At 41.5% G+C, this 25899-nt stretch overlaps 1 pseudogene across 1 annotated transcript; it reads left to right on the top strand.

The window, feature by feature from the left end:
- Positions 1–9408: 9408 nt before the first annotated feature.
- Positions 9409–25379, top strand: LOC147872087 (peroxisomal multifunctional enzyme type 2-like; annotated as a pseudogene). Its single transcript, XR_015537879.1, has 19 exons — positions 9409–9545; positions 9724–9807; positions 10330–10467; positions 10695–10847; positions 11321–11465; positions 11904–12031; positions 12273–12389; positions 12784–12983; positions 13372–13432; positions 13506–13669; positions 14989–15107; positions 15286–15458; positions 15856–16032; positions 16781–16942; positions 19396–19537; positions 19891–19986; positions 20414–20576; positions 21918–22025; positions 23525–25379. The product of XR_015537879.1 is annotated as a peroxisomal multifunctional enzyme type 2-like (transcript).
- Positions 25380–25899: the final 520 nt, after the last annotated feature.

Genomic DNA, 25899 nt, shown 5'->3' with positions numbered 1-25899 from the left:
CAGAAGTGTTTATTATTTGCGGGTTTTGTGCGTTGTACAGTTACTTGAGGAATTTAAATACGTGAAGTAATGCTAGTTTAGCAATGCTGCCTGAGTGGTGTGCCCCCAGAACAAAAGTGCATGTTCAATCAGCTGCGCCATCAGAATGCTGTTTGTTTTTGCATTTGTGTCGGGGAAGAGAAAAGAAAGGTTCCAGTATGAATCTGTGAGATAGGGAGGTTACTTTTTGTTTCACAGTCGTGACGTATATTAGAAGTGATAACTTGTGAATGGGTTTGTAGTGAGAATGAGAAAATTTGTCTTTTGAAAATGGAAGGTGCGAGCTCATTGACTCGAAGTGGCCTATCTCCCCCTCTCGACGTTCTTTGGCGCAGGTGGCTTCAAGGCCAGCAGGGCGAACAGTCTGTGTGTCCCGGGCAGAGGAGGATTCTAGGACCGAGTGGTCGAAGTCATATAGTTCTGTTTTTCTTTTACTTGTCGTAACCCCGACCGGAGGCTGAGTCTTGGAGGCGGGGTTGATTGATTGGTGTTTGCATGTTCCTTTTTTAAAAATGTATCTATTTTTCTTTATATACTTTTTAGTAATTTTTGGTGAGCATTTATTTGTATTTTGGCGTTCACCCGCAACAATAATTCTGTGACCGCACCTCCTCCCGGCCTTCAGAGTTTTTTATCTTTTACGTCGCCAGTGGGGCGCAAATTGGTAGCAGAGCGTGGTTTAATAGTATAAACAAGAGTGAAGAGGGTCAGGGTCGTCGAGTGGCCTGCCGACCTTGCCTGCTCTTGTTTATAGTTGACCGAGCTTGTTAGGTGCGGCGTTGGATGCGTCCCGACGGTGGGTCCGCGGGGGTTCGGTCTGTACGGGGTACGGTGTAGCGGTTTGGGAGGATTATTTTGTATTTTGAAGGAGATGATTTGGTCTAATTGTGTATTTTATTTTTTCTGTTTCTACTTGGTCTTCCTTTCTTTTTCCCCGTTTTTTTATTCTCTCATGGCCCCGACGGTTGGTTGGGTCTACGACCCTGAGAAGCTGTGCGAGAAGTATCGCGGGTCCGCTCGTGGCCCTCTTGAGATCGCAGCAGGAGCAGGATATTTCGGCGATTCATGTGGAGGTGGATTTCCGGTTGACATTAAATTGGCTGAGGTTCAAACCGGTGATTTCCCTTCGGCTGATGTCAGAATCCTACTCGTCCTGACAAAATGGGTACGGGGGTTCCTTTGAAAATGTCGTGCAGACAAGAAGAGAAGGCAGGCAGGCTGGTATAGTAATGAGTCTTACGAAAATTAGTTGGGACAGTGTAGGAATTTGGAGTGAAGTCCTGGTGTGGTGTTCTTCCTTGTGGGTGTGGCGTTGGTGCAGCGAAATGTAGAAGAGGGTGTGCCAGAAATTGGTTGGATTCTTTCTTTTTCGACTCAAGTGCTTTGAATACGTGATGTCTGTTTGGTGTTGGTGGACCACTTTGGCTGCTCCCTCATAAATATTTTTTTGCATAACCCCCTCCTTCCTCTCATCTTAGGCTCCCATATCCCACCCACGAAAAAGCTCAGTTATTTTTTAGAGGGCAGAAATCAGGAAGGAAATGCATACAATACGAAACCCATTTCTGCCCTCCTTTTATTTCTAGAACTTACTTCTACTGTAAGAATCCGCGCTGAATTGGAAGGGAGAGGACTTTAAGTGGTACAGCTCTTTCCCCGGGTGTTTGTATTCGAGCCGTCTGCGAGTGAAGATTCCTTTGCGTTTGAATCTTGGAGGTAGAACGTAGTTTCGTTTGTTGCACGTTTTATTGGTCATGTTATTGGGTAGTCAATCAGCATATGATTATCATGTTGAAGGGGTCCCGGGATCTTAATAAACATTGTGACCTCAATCAGAAATTGCCGTCAATTCAGTAATCAGCGTGCACGAAAACCGCGTCTCGTGAAACTGTTTAATGACGTAATGTCAGATACAAAAGAAATGTTTTTGTAGAATTGCTTTCTTTATTTTGTTCTGTTTCTACTTGTTACGTTGAGATTGCTGCTGCTGGTGTCATGGAGAGATGTTTCCTCAAGGTAAGACATTTTGGTGGCTCTCCTTTACTTAGTGGGGAATCCCCACGTCCACTCAAAGTATTTGCGACCAGGTTGGTGGCCCCAGCACCCTGCCAGTTTCTCATAGCAACTAGCTCCTTAGCACCTACAGTCATCATTCCACCACTTCTAAATGATGTTCTGTCATTGCCCCAGATGCATTTCTCTCGTAATCATTGTGTGGGTTTCCTTGTGATGATCTCAAGGTCGTCCGTCACGTGGGTTGGAAGGGGAGGGTGTGGTTGAGATAGAGACGCAGTTTTAGATGTCCTCTAGCAAACTGCCGCCAGAGTCACGGGCAGCCTCCCCGTGACAGCGCACTTTCACTTATTAAAAAAATATATATAAATACGTATATAAAAATGTATGTATGCATATATATTGTTATTTTTTATTCTTACCAAGTCGGTATCGCCGAGGGGTTTGTGGTGCCAAGCAAAACAGAAAACTACCGCGCGCCGTCTGACTTTGCCTCAGAACGGGACCTGCTGACTACGACGCACCGCCGGACATTGACTCGGAACTCGACCGACCAAGTAGCATGCACCGCACTCGCGCGCACACACAGAAGCCACGGCGACGTACTTTGTGTGATTTCTTATTATATTATGTTTTTACTCTTTTTTGATTCTACCAAAATTTCTTATTCTCTCAAATATATATATATATATATATATATATATATATATGCATATTTATATACACATGCGTATATATATTCTTAATTTTATTCTTATGTAGTCGGTATCGCCGAGGGACTTGTGCTGTCAGGCAACGCGGAAAGTAGCACGCATCGAAGAAGTTAGCCTCAGAACGTGACCAGCCAGTATCACGCACCGTGTGACTTTGACTCAGAAAACAGGCAGCCAACTACCGCACACCGCACACAAACGAGACACTTTAAGCTGCTTGTACGTGATGTTTATTTATTTTTAAGGCAAGTCCAACGGTGCGTCGTACATGGACGGTCGAGCTCTGCAGCAATGTCTACTTCAATTTTTTTTCGGAATATTTCAAGAATTTTTAGTTACTTTCGACTTTCACGCCATTTAGAACGGGCAGAAATCGGGAAGGTAAAGCATACAAAACCAAACCCGTTTCTGCCCTCCTTTTATTTCTAGAACTTAATACTACCGTAAGAATCCGCTGGGTCTCGAACTGCCGACGTCGTCCTCCTACGTAACCCATTCGGCTACGAAGCGTGTGGTAGATTAGGATTCTGGATCGACCTGTTATTCCGATGCCCTTCTCCCGCTGAATACGTAGTTTATTGGGTTCGTTACTAGAATTCGTTGTGGCCAAGTTCGCAGAGAGAGAGAGAAAAAAGGAAGACAGAAGTGGGTAAAAATTGTTGCGTGATTGTAGTCTTTGGGTTTCTGTAAAGAAATTCTCAGACACCAACTCCCGGTTAATGAGATGGTCTCTCAGATTAGCGGAGTTCGATTTCCACCCAGGATAGTCTATCCAGCATGTAGACGCCCTAAGTCGACACATCGCGACCCTCGAAAACAACCCCTTGAGTCGGGAAGACATGGCTACAGCAGCAGAGCGACAGTTTTCGTCAGCGTCTGTAGAAATAACTTTGACAAAGGTCAGTTCTACCTTGACAAAAATGGCTAGAAACTGACCGACGTTTCAGAGGTGCTTACTTCCTGCATCATTGGGCAATCATCGCCCTGATGATGGTAGGTAATAAGCACCTCTGAAACGTCGGCCAGTTTCTACTAGATTACTTGCCGCTGTGAGAAGCTGAAATCTCACTTACAGCAAGGATGTTTCTGGCAAAGTGACAACTTGCAAGATCAAGAAAGAGATGGGGGATACCATTGAGGTACGTGGACTGGATCCGTGTGGCTTGGCACTAGGACAGACGGAGGATTCTGTTGATCCTCGGGGTTCTGTTAAAGGCCTGCTTCGTGTTCGGCAGGTCCCGGGTTAAAATCTCGGCTCAGAGCCCGGCTATCTCAGCCCCTTCAGGCAAATTCCGGGATGGTACCGTAAATTAGGCCACGACCGCTTCCTTCCACATCCTTTCTAATTCATTATTCATTGTCTTCCTCTCATTCGACGCTGTGTAATCCGTTGAATTGTAAAAAGATAATCACGTGTACGCGTCTCACGCACGGCTCTGCCTGATTTCCGCTGGCCGTGACCTAAGTAATTGGTTCACGCGGCGATTTCTTGCTTCAGGCAGGATCCGGTACGAGAGCTCGTGGCAGAATTTCCTGAAGAGGACGTCTGCATTTTATGGCTGTCGACACGATCACTGTGATGGAAAAGTTCTCTTATCACGGAATGTTAAACTGCAGGTTGTGTCTCAAATATTTTTAGATGCATTTAACTCTTTGAAGCACAGTGGTAACTATATGTACCACCTGCAGTTATATTTATGGGGTCTTCTTAAGGTACAATTTGGCTGCACGCGATAGAGACGGACTCATCGCAGCTTCCCGCCACTCACTTTTGAGGTGACGACCGAGACATGCGGCAAAGTGTTTGTTTTGTTGAGACGCGTGCACATATTCTGTGAAAAATGAGTATAAAAATGCTTCTAAAAAGGTTACTCGAAGAAGAAGAAGAAGAAGATGTGTTGCTGTGTTATTTGTTGCGAAAGAAAGAAAGAAAGAAAGAAAGAAAACCTACGAGTTCAATATTCAAAACCAGACGCGAAGAAGGGTCTTTCTGTCTGTTAATAAAGAATCATTTATCATTAGAAAAAGAAAGTTTCAGGAGTTATTTCAGATTGAATCAAAAGCAGTTTGGTTACGCACTGAGTTTAATAGGAAAAACATACAAACAACAAAAACTGTCGATCACGTTACGGTTAAGTTTCTTATATTGTATTATTACTAATTATGTCACAAATGTAATGACAATTGTCTTCATTCTGTGATGTTGGTTGGTTCGGGGGTCGAGGCAGTTCTTATAGGAGAATACCTCAGATGAACTTGGGTTGGACATCCCATGTTACTCCTCGCATATCCATCTGAATCACTTCATAGTGACTTAAAATGTTAGCTTGTATTTTCAAACGTGGAGCCTTTACGTGGTTCCCAAATGAAGCAATTTCGTCTTCAATTTCTGTATCAGTGTTGGCACTTAACTGTTGCACGAGATTATCAAGAATATCATCATGATTGTTGTTGCGTCTTTTTCGTCGTGGAGGCTGTGGTACAGAGGACTGCGATGCTTCATCTGGACAACCTTCGCTGTTTTCAGTCCGAGTCTCAAACTGTGCGTTTGCCGCTGAATCTGACTCAACATTAGATGCAGTAGGTCTTTCTGTTGAAACCGGTTCTAAGAATTGGAGTCTCTTGAAAAAATCCCACTTAGAATTTTTCAGTGGTGCAGCTGATCCGGTTGACATTTTTCTTTTGCGTTTAAATCGATTGTATGAATCCCGTATATACTTCCAGCGTTTTCTACAGTCTCCATCTGAAATGAGAAAATACGCCCATTTTCGTGTGCGTGTTCTTTGTGTACGATATCACTTATTGAGTGATTGACAATTTTTTCCCTTCAGATTTATGGCGACTGGCGAAAGTTACGCTTCACTATCGTTTGCTTACCGTATATCAGCGCGTCATATTTCACCAATCGTGAAAGAGGTTCTTAGGTGTCTAAGAAACAAGTTGGTACCTCAACTCATGCCTGAACCTACGCAACGAGAGTTTCAACGCATTTCAAACGAATTTTGGATAAAATGGAATTTTCCGAACGCCGTTGGAGCCAATCTCTTTCAACTACAAAGCTTTCTTTTCTATCGTTCTTTTAGCCATCGTGGACGCTAATTACAAGTTTATTGCGGTCGACGTCGGTGCGTATGGCAAAGAAGGTGATTATTGGAAATAACTTTAATCTTCCGGGTCCTGAGTGCCTTCCGGGAACCATTTCTAACTTTCAGGCGAAGCATCGGGTCTCGACGCGTATCTGATGAAGTTGCAAAGAATGACGTAACTGAACAGACATTCAATTATCGCCTTTGTCGTGCCGGAAGGGTATCGGAAAATGCATTTGGGTTGATTTGCCAAGTATTTTGAGTGTTTTATACACACATAAACATTTTGCCGGAGACATGTGATGATTTGATATTAGTCGCCTGTTATGCGATGGATTCCTAGTAAAAATCTGGAAAAACTTTCTATCACTTCAGTAATGACGTGGAAACAACGCCACCAAACACGCACTCCTTATCTCGAGCAGGAGGCGAGATAAGAGAAGAGTTGAGAAAATATCTCATGTCAGACGCTGGTGCAGTTTCTAGGCAAGTAGATCGAAAAAACCTGGTAATAATCCATTCATTGCATGACGTGTTTAAGTCTAGAAGACGTTATATTGTATTATAAAAACGCAAACAACTAACCACTTTTGTCTAATTAGGCGAGCTTCGGGATTTAGAGGGTTAAGTCTGGCATTTATGAAAGCGACAGTGAACTTATGAGTCCTGCAAATTTCGTGACTGTCAGGCATCGAGCAGGACCCCGTTCCTTGGCGTATAAAAATGTATTCTGTGAAAGTTAAGTTGCCACCACGCCCCGCAGTAAAGCTGACAACCGATTTCAGACTACGTTGCCGATAACTGGGTTACACCGAACGCCTATTGATTGCAGCATCCTTGGCGATGTAAAAGTCTGACCAGAACGAGCTGCATGGAGCAGAGTCCATCTTCAGCCCTCGGTCGGTCGGCTAGTCAAATTCTGAACGAAATTCTTATCTCCTTATAACGCAGTTTCCTCCTCGCTCTTGTCACTTCATCCGTCTCGGGTCCAGATATTACCCTCAGCGCTCTCTTCTCAGACACCCCGAGTCTGTGTTTTCGCTTGAAGTGAAAGACCGGGTTTCACACCCATACAAAACAGTAGGAAACATTCGTTGTTAGAGAGGAGACGGGAAACAGAAGATTGTGAACTGCGGGCGGGAGAATGTGAAGGTGCGTCGTGCAGTTGTAAAACGCTTGGAAGTGCCTGAGGTAAAGTTGGTAATCGGCTTCCTCAGACGTTGGTAGTATTTCGTAGGATTGGCGGGCAGATTGAAATAGCTGAAGGTTGTCAGTTTGTAGATAATAATATGAAGAGTTTTATTCAGTCTCAAGACAAGATCAAGTTCACGCGCCCTGGGACCATGAAGTTTATGTATAATATCGAAGAAGGTGGCGTGATGTCATTCTCTTTATGAGTGCGACCTCACACGTGATCTCGTTACAGGCGATGACATCATAAGGAAACTGTTATCACAGGAGGCGTTGCGAGCTGTGAGGGCGCTCTCATATTACATCTGCTTAATCTCAATACGTGGGACTTACACAGTGTCTGAATTTAATTCGGATGGAGTTCAGACCTCAGCTTCTGGGGAATGCGGTGATGATCCTTCGTGGAAGTGTAGGCAACTGTCAGCTGCTCGAGAGACGTGCTAATTCCTTTCTTGTAGCTCCTGAGAAATGCCGCCAGTCGTTTTTCTGGGTCTCTCCGACTGTCGGTTGTTTCCATGGAGACGGTTCCCTGACCTTGACCGCTATTTGTGATCTGGCCTTCGGCGTTGTGCGAGGGCTGGGCCTGCCAAAGAATTACGGAATGTTGGTCGTTCGCTTAATAACTCGCCCTGCTCGATTAATCCAGACCCGGGGACTAACAGGAATCTTTACTCGAATTTACCGCGGGCCGGCGAGGGAAGTAGGTTGTGTGGATAAAGCTGGCTCAGGAGGAGAATGCCCCGTGTAGCGAACTTTCGGGTTGCTGCCCTCAACAGCGCTGAACGGAGTTTGATGAAACTGAACGCGAACTGGCGTCGGTAGGCATCGCTTCGGGAAATTCTCCGCTCCACATTTAGCTCATCTCTGGTTTTCAGAGTTCACTTGGCAAATGTTCACATTCGCTGGCTTCATATTTTAGGGTAACAAGTTTGAATCCACGAAGTCATTGTCATTATCGGAGATAGAATTGAAGTTGCTCAAAATCTGCCACCACGCGAGATCCGACATCCAGACAATTGTCTCAGTTCCTTGCCCACGTAAAACCGACGTTTCGGGAACAAACCCTGAAGATGGGGACAGATTTTGTTCCCGAAACGTCGGTTTACTACGGTAACCAGTTGATTATATGTAATAAAATTGTCTGTATCTTGTGAATCACACAAAACATCATAGTTGAATGGTTAGTACTCCTGCTACATGTTTGGCAGGTCCTGGGTTCAGATCTTGGCCTGCAGACTGGCTATCGTGACGAAGGCTTGTTGTGGTTTTCCTCAGTCCCTCCAGAAAATGCTTGGATAGTTCCTTAAATTAGGCCATGATCACTTCTGTCCACATGTTTTCCAATTCTCTGTTTACTATCATCCTCTCACTCGACATTATATAGTCTCAGCAAGTGACAGCATCGTTAAATAAATTGTGAGTCACATGAAGATGGCTGCCTTCTGGGTTGTAGCATTACAACACAGAAAACGAGTCATATTCGTACTCGCCACTGTGAGAACCTCAATTCTTACTGTGACTCGCATGCTTTTGTTATGCTGTAACTTTGTGTGCCTGAAACTCGGGACTGTCAGTGTGATGGTATGAGATAAGAAATTCATGAACATGTGTCTGCACGACCTTGAATTTTAAGACATCCCATCTTACTAGTGACATCTTATAAATTGATCTGAAGTTGTCACTGACATGAAATCCCACAGTCTTGGACTGGGGACATTAAAATATCATAGTAATTTATAAAAAATACATTTAACACTGCTTTAGCTTTATTCAGCTTTCAGTATCACATTTAATTTTCATTGTTGCAATTTGCATGCTCTTTCCTAATGTTCTTCAGTAAGACACATCCTAGTTGCTGATTTAACTTCCTTGTGTAGAGCAGATGCTCATGGGAAAAGAGTGTGAAGATGACAGCGTTGTGGGATATTGCGCAGTGTAGTGTAATATAAATTGACACCATTATTAGGCGATCTCTCTGGTGATGAAGGCAGTAAGCATATTCCCCTTGTTACTTCATGCTTTTAAGTTAGTCATGTTTCTTTTCTGTATTAATAACATAGGCAGGAAAACTGTGACATGAGTTAAGAAAAATAAAAGCAGTAAGTACAGTTTCTATGGGATATTATGATACAAGGTATAAAATGTGAAAGTAGGGCAAGGAAATATCTCAATTTGGGAACTCTACATTCAGACAGGTAAAATGCCATTTGTTGCTTTCGAACATTTTCGCGCGGGGCTAGATCTACTGATACTATTGGTAGCACTGCATTAATCTAAATATATCGATATGGGAAAGAATGACTAGCGAAATTGCGTCGATCACTTTCGTAACCTGTTTTGAAGTACAGTACATATCTCTTGTACAGAGGTTTTGCAGTTATGTCAGACAGCAGACTGGCCGTATCTGATGCGAAGGTCTGAAAACACAAGCACACAAACTGTGATGATCTCGTGGTAGTGGATTGTGTCTTGGAGTCTACGACTAGACAGCGGCGGATTTATCGTACGTAGTAAGATTTAGCAATTTGTGCGTTGTATTATAATTTTAACGGTTACATTATTTCTTGACGATGACTTCGCAGTTATACACACGAAAGTAAACAAGGTACGAAGTACTGGTTAATCTTGCACTTGTACTACCTTATCCGTGTGTTTGGTCACGTAACTTCGTCTTGTTTCAGGTTCGGACTTCTGTAGGGCCCTATTAAGCATGACAGATCTGCGATTCGATGGCCGAGTGGTTGTAGTTATAGGAGCTGGTGCAGGTGATTATCGTACACGAAAATAATGTTTGTGCCTGATCGCTTTTTTAGTATGCAAGACTTTCTTTCGGAAATATTTAATTCTTGTCGAAATTATTTTAGGTTATCGTTCTTGTCTTCGCGGTTTCAGCTTCATTAATGACTATATTGTACAAAAAAAATATAGTTCTTTCCCTCATTTGTTAAGACAAAAATATGAAATTGAAGGGTGTGGGCTGCTACAACAGTATGTTTCCAGTTTTAATTGTACCAGTTTGTGTGTGTCCATTTCCATGGATAAAAGTTGTCATGATAATATTAAAGTATGATGAGACTCCACATGCCATGTGATGTGTGCACTGCAGAGGTGAGTTAATACCCTTCTCTTTTATCATTTGTCTGTTTCCATTGTCTCATAATCGTATTAATCATGGCATTTGCTTACAACTTTTTGCAATGAACAGTTCTGTGTGTCGTTTCACCCACTTATCATTTCTTGTGTGCCAGTTCCTCATAATTCTGACCAGCCATGACTTTATGTTTCAGGCCTGGGTAAAGCATATGCCCTGCTGTTTGCGGAGCGTGGAGCATCAGTTGTGGTGAATGACCTTGGTGGTGGTCGCCATGGCGATGGGAAGAGTAGCAGTGCAGCAGACAGTGTTGTAGAAGAGATCCGGCACAAAGGTGGGTTTAGTGCATTATGATGCTTGTTGGCTGCTACTGCATTTGCATGTAAGTTTCTTGTTTGTCCTCTCACCTCTTCTCTTTCTCCTTCCTTCTTACAAACTGCTTCCTTGTGTCCCCCTCTACCACCTCCGTCTGATTCCCTTTCCTTTCCAACTTCTGTTTTACGGTGAAGTCGCAGCACCGCGGGATTGCATTTGTATCGTAGATTGTTTTGTTTCTGGTAGGTGGCAAGGCTGTAGCCAACTATGATTCTGTGGTGAATGGAGAGAAGATTATACAGACGGCTCTGGAAGAGTTTGGACGAGTAGATGTGGTAGTGAACAATGCTGGCATCCTGCGGAACAAGTCATTCTCCAGGATTAGTGACGCAGACTGGAGTATGTTTGAGATTAAATCTTATTCTTGGCCATAATATCAGATTGTGGGGTACTTTCAGTGTATTTGGACTGCTACAGTCAGTCAGTCAGAAAACTAAGAGCGCCAGTGACTGGATATTATGTAGCTGTCCCAGGGGCCATTTTACCTTAAAGTCTGATAGTTCAGTGAAATTGGAATATCATTTTTCTGCAGAGACTAATTCTGAAAGAGTTAAAATTCACAAGCGTCTATTATCATTGTGGTTCTGACCAGTTTCAAGAGACTGTCCATGGCATTTGCCTAGAGAGGCTGAGGAAAACCTTGACAAATACTGTCTGCTATGCTGAGCTGTTTTGACTGTTATTGATATTGTATAGGAGGCCAAAAGAAAAGGGACTATGGTAGATTTCTTGAGTTCAGGGATGGTTTTGCATGCTTTTTTGTCTAGTTACTAGTGCTGTTGAGGTTTAATGATCATTTGTTACTGTTGCAGGCTTAATTCAGGACGTACACCTAACAGGTGCTTTCAAGGCAACTCGAGCCGCGTGGCCTCACTTCCGTAAACAAAAGTATGGACGTGTCATTGTGACATCCTCCAATTCTGGTCTATATGGGAACTTTGGGCAGGCAAACTACAGGTCGGTGTTAGTGACACTTCAGTATATTTATCTTTCATAGGATTGATCATTTGTATAATGTGTGCGTGATATCTTGGACATTAATCTGTTCTGCTTTGAATATCTTTGGGATTTAAAAGTATTAATTACAATACACCCCTCCCCCCGCCTATGAAATATTGATTTAACATTCTGGTTATTTATAAAAATAAAAGTTTGTCTTTGGTTGCCAGAAATGGTAGAAACTGTTTTCCCCCACAGTTCCTCAAGACAGATGCTGGGTTAGTGTGTTATATAACCGAGGGTCACTTCTACATCCTCTCCAGTTCGCTCTTCCTTTCAGGACTGTGTAATTTGTGCGGCTGAAAAGTTGTTCTCAAATAAGAAAGTTGGTGTGAGCGATGGCCGCTTTATGCATTTCTTGGGAGGAGTCCATGTATGTTTTTTTTATGGTTGCAGTGCTGCCAAGATGGGGCTGGTTGGTCTGAACAATACGTTAGCGATAGAGGGCAGGAAGGACAACATCCACTGCAATGTGATTGTGCCAACTGCGGCATCCCGGCTTACTGAAGACATCCTGCCACCTGGTGGGTCTGAACTTTTAATGCTGCTGATACTAAAGCCTGACAGTGTGTCACTTCTGTTTACAATAAATGAACATCAAAATGATGCAAACAGTGCATTTTGGAAGTATATTCACCCTTTTGTCATATTATCAGTTGTAATAAATAGTTCATGTTTTGGAGATCTGTTATCAGCAGTTTTTAATATTGTCTCATGATTATAAACACTAATGTGATACTGATAAGTCACTTGTTTGTTGCACAGATTTCTTTGCGCAGCTGCGCCCAGAGCTGATTGCGCCAGTCGTCGCGTGGCTGTGTCACGAATCCTGTGAGGAGACTGGCTCCATCATCGAGTCTGCTGCTGGCTGGGCAGGAAAATGTAAGTGTCAGTGGCACCCCTGTTCGGAATATGCTCGATGCCTGTAACGACACCACTGGTTCTGAGTCATGTGATGCCGTCCAAAACAGGACTGCATTTCATTAGGGTCATGAAGGTTGGGTCTGTTGTTGCTCTTTCAGTGAAATGCAGAAATGATTTTTTCACTGCAAATCACAATCGTAGATAAGTCGCAGAATCTGCATGTGGACTTCCGTAGATGTGTCAACAGCGGTAGAATGACCGGATTCATGTTTCAAGGGTCCTGATTTCAGTGAGACAGCTTGGAATAGCCATGAAGCGCAGTAATGATAGACAAGCAGAGAACCGTTTACCTCCCGTGCTGAGTGTCGGCAGAACTTTCCATCAGGATGCGTTCTTGTCTGACAACCTTCAGGTTATCTGGTGCGTTCACCGGGCGGCCTGCTGCGTGCACAGATGAATGAGCTGGTGACGCCAGAGGCTGTACGTGAGAACTGGGGCAAGGTGACAGATATGTCTGCTGCCGTTAAATTGGAGTCCATCCAGGAGGCATCTGGTACCCTGATGACCGTTCTGGAGCAGATGAAGTCGAACTCTGGGCTTTCTTCTGATGGCGTGAGTTATGACTCGATGTAGTTTTTTGCATATGCTTTCAGATAGTAATTATTCAAGTTACCCCTGTGTCTAAGCACCATCCAGTGGAGGTGTATAGAGGGAGTGTAGTATAAGACGTATGAATGAGCAGAATTAATTTTGTTTATTGTGTACAGGATTTTAGCCCGTCGCCATAATTGTAGTACGTGGTTTACGTTACTTCAGTTGTGGCTTACGCCACTGGAGGTCCAGTATTTTGTTAAATGAGGTGTACATTAGTTTTGGCAATGGCTGGTGCTGCCATCCAAGTATTGATGGTGGCTAATCTTTGTGCAGACTTGAACTTCTTTTGTCTTCTTGGTGACACTTATTCTGTGAACATGGTTTAAGGTCCTGATTTCCTTTCCAGAAGAGTGTTGTGACAAAGTTCCAATACACTCCTCATGACCTGATCCTGTATGCACTGGGAGGTGAGTAATGTGCCATTATGTGCGTGTGTTTGTGACAGTGTGACAGACAAGTAATGTGTTTGTTTTATTGCAGTTGGTAGCACTGTGACCAACCCAAGTGACCTGAGATTCCTCTATGAAGGCCACGCAGACTTCTCTGCGTTGCCGACGTTCCTCGTGTTGCAAGGCGTGTCTGCCGTGATGGAGTCTAGTGTTACTGCTGAGGTGTTCAGTGGCAGGGATTTCAATCCTGCCAGGGTAAGTGAGGTTATGTCTTGATAAGCAGACTCTTTTGAGGATAACCGCAAGGTTCAGCATCGGTCATTTCGAAGCCTGCCTTCGGATGCAACCCTGAGCCACCTCACAATCTTCTTGCTGTGTTTTCATCTCTGTATGTGCATTTCTTGCCTTCGCAGCTGAACATGTCCATATATCTTAACGCAAGGCACATTTTACTGCCTGTGCTTTGTCTATTACGAATATAATAGCCAGTCTCCATCGCACTTGACTTGTTTAGTTCACTGTACATGCAGTGAGGAAGAAATTAAAAGTCTGCTGGTCCTCATGGAATGAAAGCAGATCCAGCTTCTGCAAAAATAATACTGCAGTGAGTTGTTTTTCTGTTCAGTGCAACGGAGGATCATTCAGGTCGTATTCTATGCTAGTGAAGTTGTAATTGAGCAGTGTGGTGTGGACTCGGGGAATGCTTGCTATCATTCAGTCCAAAATGTTTTGTCCTCTCATCTCACATCAAGAAAACTAAAGATACAAAAGTTGTGCTGTATGGGTGTTAAACTTGGTCTCCCACTTTGAGGGAGGAACATAGATTGAGGGTCTTTGAGAACAGAGTGTTTAGGATATTTCGACCTAAGAGGCAGGAAGAAAATTGCATTATGAGCTTCACGGACTGTACCCCTCACTTGATACTGTTAGGGCGATTAAATCGAGGAGGATAAGACGGGCGGGACATGCGGAACGCATTGTTAAGGGGTGGGGTGTTTACAAGATATTGGTTAGAAGGCCTGAAGGGAGGAGATTGTGGGTGAGACATTGGCGTAGGTGGGATGGCGTTAAGATGGACCTTTGGGAGATAGGAATCTATGGAGCAAACTGGATGCAGCTGGCTCAGGTTAGTCTTATGGCAGGCTTTTGTGAACTCAGTGATGAACCTTTGGCTTCTATAAAGAAAGTGTTCTATTTTTTGAGAAGCCAAGTATACAGTCAGTTTTTCAAAGAATATCCTGCACCATAGAGAGAGTGAGGATAGAATTCACACTGATTCAGTGAGCTGCACAGAGTGTAGATGCTTCCCACTGGCATGCCACTCGGTCATGTAAACAAATGACAGTATTCAGTTGTTTTTGCAGATATATCATAAAGTATTTCTTTCTTTCTTTCCACTAAATGGATTCGAGAAGTTCTGCTAACTTAAAGATAGTTCAGTGGTTTCGACGTAGAGACTGATTGGATTATGAACCTTAGGGTTGCTGATGAGGCACAAAGGAATGAGAAACGATTGAGTACATAATTGGAGTTGACTGAGGAGGATCGTGTTGCTGCTATGTTGCCAGATGTTGCATGGTGAGCAGTACTTGGAGGTTCTGCGTCCCATCAACAGTTGAAGGGACTCTTGAGGTGCACTGCAAGGTGGTGGATATGTTGGACAAGGGATCCGGGACTGTTGTGCTGGTGGAAGGTGAGATAAAATTGTGCAGTATGATCATTCCATTTGTAACTTCTGTCAACTTGGTTCGTGCAGTTGTAACGTGTCTCTTTTTCTTTGATCTGTCTAGGCTAGGGGGAATATAAGTGGTTTAAAAGTCTAGTCTTCAAGGTGATACAAATTCAGTTGCTGTCTGTTGTCATTATTGCAGTGGAGACATTTGATGAAAGTGGTGAGAAGGTGGCACAGTCCCTGCTGACAACATTTGCTGTTGGAATGAAGGGTGTTACAGACAAGCGTACTTCACCCTATGATGTGCCAACAGCAGAACCACCAAAGCGGATTCCTGATTTGTCTGTTGAGCAACACACGTCTCTTGATCAGGTCAGAATAGAGGGAAGCATGTGTTACGTGTGAGGCTCTTTGGTTATTTTTCTTTGAGGGGGGGGGGGGGGTGAATGTAACTTTTCTTATTCTGTGTATGTATTTTTAGTTTCTTCTGTCAGTAGTACTAACATGTAAAATATGGAGAAGAAGCACAATCTAATTAAGATCTTGACATATTTGTGGTGATAGAGCTTTGTAAAATGTGCATCCTTAAGATTATTTGATGTAGACTGAAAATGCTGACTGCTTTGAATCTGCACTTATTGCTGTGTGTGAAAATTATGACTAATGAAACACTGCAGCTAAGTCTGTAGAATTTAGTATGGAGAGAGATCATAAACACACCTACAAATTAATTGTCAATGTTTCTTCACTTCAACATTATTTCCTGCAGGCTGCACTCTACCGACTGTCTGGAGACCGCAACCCACTTCACATTGACCCGAATGTGGCTGCATTTGGTGGATTTGATCGGCCCATCCTGCACGGTCTGTGTTCGCTGGGCTTCTCAGCCCGCCATGTCCTACAGCAGTATGCGGATAATGATCCAACCAAATTCAAAGCCATAAAGGTGTGTAATAGAAACATCTCTTTTTGGGGCTTTCCTATTTTCACATTCTCATGATAACATTCCAGCACCCTCTTTCTGTTGTTCTATGGATTGTTTGTGTTCACAGCATTTTTCACTTGCCTCTTCCGTGTCTGATGTACAGTTCAGTTGATGTCAGTCATTGTACTTTCTTATTCTTTCCACATGCTTTCCTATTTTCTCGCATATGTGTTGGAATACTTCATAACCGTGACTCCCATTCACAGTGGATACGTTAAGGGAGGCCTATGGTAAGTAAAAAAAATATTCATGTGAATCATGGTGCAATGGTGTGGCTTGATAGTAGATTTCTAAGTTGTAATTCCGGAGGACTGTTCATAACATTTTACCATTTCAGTCTCTTTTTTTTAATTTTATCATCTTGTTGCTTTGTAAGTTCTTTGTACTTTTTTTCCATCAGAGAGATTGTTAAATATGATGTTATTTCATGAATGTGTTTAATTTTCAGAGGTTATATAGCATCAGATAGAATGAGAGGATAATGAATGGGTATGAATTTGGAAAGGGGCAGTAATATTAATTTTCATGTTACTATGCTGGAAGTTTTTTGGAGGGACTGAGGAGAACTCTGATTAGCCTGAGAAGGATAGTCAGAAACTGGACTGAGATGCAACCTGATATCCCCATTAATATGGTTTAGATCGTTGCACTACACAGGCCATCAGAGTGTGAGGGTATGAAGAAAATGATGACTGTCACTGGTTTACAGGCTCGGTTCAGCAAGCCGGTTATCCCTGGGCAGACACTACAGACTGACATGTGGCAACAGGGGAACCGTATCCACTTTCAGACCAAGGTGAAAGAGACGGGGAGCGTGGTGATATCTGGCGCATATGTCGATCTCACCGAGGCATCCGTCCCGCAGCACAAGGTACGTTTTTGTGGCTGACTGATGGGCCAAGATCATCTTTGATGATGGTTGTTCTGCTGGTGAGAAATTTTGTTGCTGCTGGCCTTTCACCACGTTCACATAATTCTGCCCTTATGCTCTGTCATGAGCTGGTTGAGTCTATCTATTTCTTCACATCATATTTCTCTAAGGTGCATTTTAGTAATGTCTGTGTGTGTGTGTAGATCTCCCAAGTACTGTTTTCCTTTCAGCTTTTCCAATGAAATTTTTGTGTTAAATTTCATGTCTACGCAGTGGAAATAAAAGGTCACACATATTGCAGGTTCCTCACAGAAAAATGCAATTTGATTATGCAGTACACTGCTACTCAACAAGACGAAGCATTTGAGCTGTGTTGTTTGCATGTAAAGCTTACTTAATATAAATGTACATTTTGATGTAAATTCTGTAATTGTGTTTTGGAGAATGTTTAATTTAGTGTGGGTTTAATGAGCCAAATATAAGATTTAATTCTGGATTTTTAGTAAAATGATAGGAAAGCTCTGATGGGCAGGGCATACAGCATGCATGAGCAAGACATGAAATGAGTACAGAATTTTGTGTGGAAAACCTGAGGGAAGAGATGGCTTCAGAGACCAACTCATAGATGGGAGTGTAATATTAAAATGGATCTTTAAAATACTGGGTGTTAGGTTGTGGATTGTGTTCAAGTGGTCCAAGATAAGTCCATGAGGCAGGCCTGAGCTGTGTGGTGTTTGTTCCTACAGATTGCAAGTTGTGTTTATAATCGATATAAAGTGTAACTGATATTCTGTTATCTTGTGATAACCTGCATTGTTCAGCCTAGCAATTTCTTACTCTCAGTGACAAGGTTATGTTTCCTTTTTGTTAAGATCCAAAACATTACAGCATTGCTAGTATCACATCTTCAGTAAGATCCATTTTAACCCTTTAAAGCTGAGTTGTAACTGTATGTACCACCTGCTGTAACAGTCATTATCTCTGCATTTTGCCCACAGAATATATAATGTGGGTTTTATATTGATCTCAGAATAAGCAGTAATTTATTTCTCTAAGCAGCATTAACTAGTTTAGTGTTGTCGTGGAGACATGTTGTGTTTTCTTTGAGGTAACAATGGATTGATAGAATATTATGCACCTTTACTGTGGCTGAAGGGGTTAATTATTTTCTTTAATTATCTAGTTGGTCTTCAGAGGTTACTCAAAAGCTCTATGGAATTTCTTTGTTTTCTCTTTCCTAGTTACATTTCCAGCTTATGGTAAATATCTGCAAATCAATTTCTCAGGATATTTGCATCTTCAGTGGGCAAAGTGAGGAACAAACTTCACGATTTGTACAGTTCACTTAGTGCTTTGTGAATAGTGAACTGTGGGAGACAAAGAGAAGTTGTCACATGAATACATTGTTTCACTACACTTGTTTATGTAAAATGTCATTAGGTCAGAAATTGGCTTAGACTTGGAAAAAAATTTTGGCATGATGCTGGGGGTGGAGCCGAGTCATGATATGGCCATTTGTGTGTGTTTTGTGTAACAGAATAATGAACCTTTGTTTTGTAAAAGCAGTAAGTTTTTTGACTAGCTGAGTCACTGTCAAGGAGGCAGGAAAGACTTTGCACTTTGTATAGTTCATTTAGCCTACATGTAAGGTTGTCTTGATAACATGTACAGTACAGTAGCTGTGTTCAAGGTCATGGAAGAAACACAAGTGAGTAGCTCTGATGTATGCTGGTTGCATCAGTCAGTCACTATGCCTGCTGTGATGAGGTCCACCAAGGTGAGGGAAGTGAAAACTGGAATTTGTAGTTCAGAGGCACATCTCATGTCCTGACATAGAATGAAAATATGAACATGGTTTTGCATTTGTTTTTAAGCTAAAAATATAGTATTCATAAATATTTAACACGTTCAGGAAGTACTCATTATTGATTACAGAGTGTGTAACCATCGAAACTACTCTCAGTAATGCTAAAGATCAAGTTACATCATATCCATATTTTTCCACTTTTGTATGGTTGTAAAATATGGTTTCTTTCTTTGTGTGAAGAACCTAAATTGTGTTTGAAAACAACCAAATATTATTTGGGATCTTGAAGGATCAAATAAGTGGATTCTTAGGATAGTGAACTAAAGGACTAAATGTGTTGTTCATAAGATGAAAACACATAATGTATGCATAGTTTGGTGGGAATCCTGTTAAAAAAATTGGACATAAGTAAGACTGAGAATTTAAGGGGAGGATAATATTAAGCTGGATCTTAGACAAATACAGATGTGTTTGAACTGTGCCAAAGTGGCTTGGTCCTGCAGCTAGTGACACTGTTTGGTATTGGCAATGTTCGACCTTCGTTTTCTATCACCAGAGAGTTAACAGGTTCCTAGAGACATGCAGAAATGGTGTATGATGTTGGTGGCTTTGTAAACTGTAATGTGAGGTTGCATTGTTGGTGCAGGCATCCACATCAGCGCTGGATTCGGATGGTGTGTTTGACTTGCTGAAAAAGCGGGTTGCGGCAAACCCAGAGCGTGCCAAGAAGATCGGTGGTGTGTTCCAGTACAACATCACCAAAGATGGCAATACTGTTGCCACCTGGAGTATGTATCACACAGTTGTCATGGATTTACAGCACTGTTAGAGAGTAAATTTTATACAGACTAACTTAAAACTTTCATCTGTTAAACGTTTTGTCTGTGCGGTTAACTCTCCTACTTCATATCTGGCAGATCTTGGGTTTGTATCTCATTTGAGAGACAGGGTTTTCTTATCATAGTCACGGAAGGCAATGATGAGACCCTCGCCGGGTTCGCTCGTCACGGCCACTTGCAGCTGAAACGGAAAGACTTGTTATGCATTTCTGTTGCGTCCTACAGGAGCAGTGTGTGACGATGTTAACAGAAACCCAAAAAACAAAACAAGAGATAAACTTAGGAATTTTACATGATTACAGGCTTTGTGGCATATGTATTTGTCAAGAAGTTCTGGAAAAATGAAATGTATGCAGAAATTTGATGGTGAAACCTGAGGAACACCACTTGGAAGACTTGTAAGAAGTTTGGAGATTAATATTCAATTTTAGCTTTGATGTTAGCTATATTCAGTCCTCAGTTCATTTTAATTATGAGCTTTGAATATCAGAGAAGCAGACAGAAACAAGTATGGTGTCCATAGATGGATTTTCCAAGTAATATTTAAATGTTTCAAAATGAAAATCATTTTATTAATCTGAAGAATTTGTGTTTTATGCTCATTATTTTACAATGGCTTCCTGTACATTCTAAATATATAATTTAGGACCAGCACAATGGAAATTACAAACATTTCTATAAATTTTGACCACGGTCCATGCAAGTGATAACTCACTTCAGAGGCATCCTCTGTTGGTCTGTAGTTGACTTCTGCAGCTGTGAAGTTGAAGTATCCATATTTCCTTGGTCTGACAACTACTACATGAGATACATTTGTCCCTGCAGGGATCCTGTCAATCTTGATGTTGAGCTGACCACCCACCAAAGTGAAGGCCTCTTTGTGAAAGCTACTGTCACTCAGCTTAACACCAAGAGCAGTACTTGTGCCAACATTATATAGTGTGTACTGCAAAGAATGTTGTGTGTTATAATCAAACAAGTTTATGAGGTATGTTGGTATTATATGGGTACTAAATACAATATTATCATGAGATGCTCCATATTCTTTGGCTTGTAACATAAACGGCCTATGATATGTAAAAATTTCTATTCTGCAAAAACAACCGGACGATAACTTTTCTGAAACAATATGACATCTAAATATCCCAGCTACTATGTCCATGTCTTCAACCAGATATCTATTCAGTATCTGTTTCGAAATTAGCAATCTGGCACCCGTTTCTTCTTCCTCATTACCATCTACATAAGCAGCTAGGGCTGCGAGAACAAAAATACTTGGAAATTTCATTCTTTCAAGATTTTTAACGAAATATTAATTTATACACTCCCCAACGTGTTGTACGCAGGAGTACTTCGAATCTTTCCCAACGGAATGGCACTTCTTTATCAAAACTTCCAACTCGTTGCCAACTCACAAGCAACAAAGCATGTAATTCGACTCCTACTGGCAATGACCGCACTTAAAAATTAGTTCCGGTTCCCTTCATTGTCACCAATTTAAAAGTTAATGACGATAAAATATACCGTTCCAGCCGTTGCCAATGTTAAAATGAAACTGTTTTGGCTTCACTGTTAAACACGGAAGTTTAGAAGTTCCATAGTTTGTAACATGCTTTGTAACTCAGAACTGTAGTTTGTTAATCGGCTGTACTTCGTATGCGATTATTTGGAATAATTATTAGGCACATATGGATGTGCTTTGTTATCGGTAATATAACGTAACTGTGTTGAGAATCGTGTCGATGTCTCTGTCATCAGACCCGGAATTGGAAATGAAAGTTAAAAAAGGTTTGAAAACGTGTCAAACATGGATTGAGTTGTTTATGTTGAACTTATATACGTAACATTGCAAAGCACTGCCCCCGATGGTGGAGAAGAGGGTAGAAGTTACCAGACTGCATCATGAGTTGCAGGGACGTTGCTACGATGTGGAGTATGCCATTGGGTAAGGTTTAAAGGAAATTCTGTTCGTTCACTAGTATTCAAGAGGAACCTTGTTCCCAAGTGAATACTTTTCCACAGGCTTGTAGCAGCATCTTGCTCATTTCTAGTTGACATTTTGAATTATGTGAAGTGTAATTTCTTTATGTTACAAGGAAAGCTTATTATTTAATCAATTAACTTAGTGATTTTAGACCTTCATTCATTTGACATTTCTGCCTGGCAAAGGAATAAGATCCTGAGTCCTGACACAAAGTCGCCAAATATGGTGTGTGTGCGTGTGTCTATCTATCTATATATATATATATATGATTTGGAAGAAAAGTGAGAATCACAAGACCTTCCCAGAACTTTGTGTAGTTTTTTCAGCAGTTGTATTGTTCTCCAGGGCAGTGAAGTCTATGGAGGGGGCAGAGGATAACCTTGGTAACATACAGGAACTGCTGAAGAATGCGGTGTTCTTGCGACAGCAGATTAAGTATGAAGAAGCTCGCAGGTGAGTGTTATTGTGAATATTGTGGACGTGATTTCTGTGGTCTGTCTGTGCCTTCTCTCAGGGTTCTTCCCATTTTATTCATATGTGAACTGAATGTAAGATGAGCAAATGTGTTTCAGTTGGAAAAGAATGTACTATAGCAAGTACAGAATGCTAAATTTGTGGGTTACCTGTGTTTTAGAATACATGAAGGAAATAGGGTTTGGGGAATTTGGGACACAAACTTGTTTTATAGCAACAGGAAGGAAGTCTGTCACTAGTGTAAATCCCCCATAAATAAATATCTCCTATGCGTAAGGAAAAAATGATCTGAATTGTTGTGTAGTACATGGACAAAACTATTCTGTGCAAATCCTCGTTTGGGAAGGAGTGATTCTACCAGTAAATTATAGCAGTGTGGTGTTAGCACTCCTGTTTCTCAAATGAATTGCGTCCTATGCACAAGTCTCAGCAGGGGATTTGCTGTCCTGACTGAAGAGGTTTTTTTTTGTCAGTTTCCTCAGATCTTCCAGTTGAATCTGATCATAGTGTATCAGAATATGCCAGTTGATCCAGTGGTTTTTGAATGACTTATAAAGCAGTCTTATTAATTAAGTACGCTGCATGTGTATGTCCATCTAGCCTGATTCAGTTACACAGCAGTTGACTGGTTTTTGTGAAATTTGGTGTGAATATCTACCATTTCAGTTCTCTTGATCTTCTGTTCATTTTAACTTTGTCATCTGCCATTACTGAATTGAGTTTTGAGGTTCTTATGATAGTGAATATGGAGGTGGCTGTCTTGCAGGTTGTTGCACCATTTAATGTAAAAATCAGTTTGTGCAACGTCGCAGGCAACCATCTTTGTAATGAGTTGTTTTGTAGGACACTAAATTAATTTTATTGCTCTGTGGATCACTGTTTCATTCACAGTAGTGTAGAATACCGGTCAGACAGTGTGTTAGTGATTTTTCACCTTGCTGTGATTCTTCATGTGTGTTAGAATTGTGTTTTGTTCCTGTGTGCTGATCCAAGAACATTTGGATTGGCATGCGCATATGCGCAACGCATGTGATTTATGTTGCATGTCTTGTCTGTGTAGGCTCCCCCACTAATGCTGTGACATGCCAGGTAATTGCTGCTTCCTGTTGTTTATTATGTTGGTAGTATATTATGGTAAGCAGTCACTACATGATCATGATGAAATTGGGGATATCACATGGCCTTAGAATTGTTACTGTGTAGGAGAAAGAGTGCATGGTCACATGGACATAATGTTTCATTGATACAGAGGACACTACAGAACAAGGGAACTGTGGTCCTATAAGTGGGAAATATTAACCTGTCAGTGTGGGCTGTGTCGAATGGACGTCTTTGCACGGTGTGATAGGTGCCATGTATGTTTCCAACATCAGAGTGAAAGAAATGACTATATTTATTCAATTGTGAGGTGATACTGAACTGTGCAATATCGTTATACTAAGAGACAGTATATTTAAGACATTTATTTCCTCTATTAGGTTGAAGGCCAGTTCATGCTTCATTGTTCAAAGTTCCTGCTTTTGGAAAAGTTCTTAATTACAGATAATAATGGCTACTTATTTCACCTGCTGTTTTGTGTGGGTGTTAAACTTGGTGTCTTGCACTGATGTCTGTGATGAGCAGAATACATGTAACTAAGAGAAACATACAGGCAGCGAGAGAAAATTACATAATGAGGAGCTTCATGAATTGTGCTGTTTTTTTGGGAAAGTGTTCAAATCAAGAAACCAGTGGGTGGTTGGTGTTGCCCAAGGAATGTAGTGGCACTTTAGTATTAGCAGTGGATAGTTATATAATCAATATTGTTTGTGCATGTTTTTTTTCCTTCAAATTAGCCATTTAATTACTATGTATTTGCATCGCTGTTTGTTTAATTTTGTTCAGATTACAATTTCATGTCTTGGATCCTCCATTCACAATAATCCTAATCCCATTTAGTATTAAGTAATTTGTACGGTTGAAATATAATTATTAAATAGCCTACGAATCAATTAGTCAGTTCATTCACCCTTTTAGCCACTTGATCTCTTAATCACAGTCAGGCGGCTAAGCAACCAGTGGATCAATCAACTGCTCATTCTGTTCAAAGATATTTGTTCGTACAGGAACAAGAAGGAGTCATACTAAATTAAGGATTTGGTGCAGTCTTTACTGTATGATCTACTATTAGCTTCTCAAGGACTCTGCTTCATGAAAATTTTATTTACAATCACAAAATCATGTTTGGATCTTCAAGGACACTGGTTGACCACAGTTTGTTGGGAACAATACTGGTGATTCATGGTTAGGATCATTTTTGTTATATTTTGAGGATAAAATTCATATTTTGGGTATGAAATTCTTACTTGAAACTACATTTCTCGGGCATTTACAGTGAATCCTTCATTTAGTTCAGATGCCAAAAGTGGTGTTCTGAAAGTGCAAAGTTAAGAGCTTTCATTAAAGATTTCGGTGAGGAATATTTTAGTTCTGATGGAACAATTCTGTTCTGTAAACTTTGTGAAGTTAATGTTACAGCTGGTAAGGGATTTAATGTGCAACAACATTGTGATACGGCAAAACATAAAAATAAATTGAGCAAGCAGTAGGCAGGTCAGGTTTCTGTTGCGATATGAAGTGAGCCTGCCAAGTGTACTGAACATACTCCACTGATTTCCTGGCAAGCAGTAGGCTGGTCAGGTGACAGACAGCTTTTCCCCGAGTAAAATCCCAAGGATCAATTAAGCTTCTTCTCTCAGCTATTCCCAGAAAGACAAAATGCATTCACTTTTAACTAACACAAATGCAAAAATAAACAGCATTCTGATGACGCAGTTGATTGAACATGTACTTTTGTTCTTGGGGAGGGGGGCACACCACACACACTTCTGAGTATATAAATGTCACTTATCAATGCCGTAAACGCCTCATGGCGTTTATTTATTTGATTCCTCGGGAATCATCGACACATAACCTCAACCGTTAAACGAGAACACCCTATCATTCCGTAACCTGATGACAGCCCACCTAGATCGCTGTTCGCACACATAATCTTACAGCACCTCCAACACTCCGAAGACTAGATTCACGCAACAAATTTTACCAACTCTATCTCTGCGCGAACTTGACTACAGCGAATTCTAGTAGCGAACCCAGTAAACTACGTATTGGCGGGAAAGAGCAGGGCATCGATATATCAGGAAGATCCAGAATCGTAATCTTGTAGGAGCCTGGTAGCCGAATGGATAGCGTGCTGGCGTGCGGAGTACTACATCGGCAGTTCGAGACCCAGCGGATTCTTACAGTAGTATTAATTCTTAATTCTTACAGTAGTATTAAGTTCTAAATATAAAACGAGGGCAGGACTCAGGACTCAAACGATTTCTGATTTCTGATTTCTGCCCTCTAAAAATAATTGTGGGTTACCGGGAGGGTGGGGCGCCTAATATGATAGAATGAGGGGGGTTATGCACAAATATATAAAAGGGGGCTCAGTTGGGGGTATACCAAACATACAGACATCAAAGCATATGAGTCGAAAAAGAAACAATACAATCCAGCGAAATAAATTAAACCTGCATGCTTGTCATGTAAGCTGTTGAGTGTGTTCGCAGACTGACTTGATATCTGAACAGGAAACCTGATGGGACAATGAATGAAGTGTGTAATTACCTGACCTATAGGATGTACTTTAAATGTTGTGATTGTAAGTGTGAGGTGATATGTTGACAGAAGTAAATGCAGTTTGGGATTGACATTATTGCTGTTTCCAGTTGGTATAGGTATCGTTTGTAGGCGTGGGTGGAGACTATTTGTGAAGTGATTTCGGTTTTTGTTATGTAGTGCTTTGACCGGAGCTGCAGGGGTATTTTCT

This window comes from Zootermopsis nevadensis, unplaced genomic scaffold (assembly GCF_977971745.1).
Source record: "Zootermopsis nevadensis isolate Lab colony 2312 unplaced genomic scaffold, Znev_1.0 Znev_ptg000030l, whole genome shotgun sequence".
NCBI lineage: Eukaryota > Metazoa > Arthropoda > Insecta > Blattodea > Termopsidae > Zootermopsis > Zootermopsis nevadensis.
The sequence above is the reverse complement of the archived record's forward strand: the minus strand, read 5'-3'. Positions and strand labels throughout refer to the sequence as shown.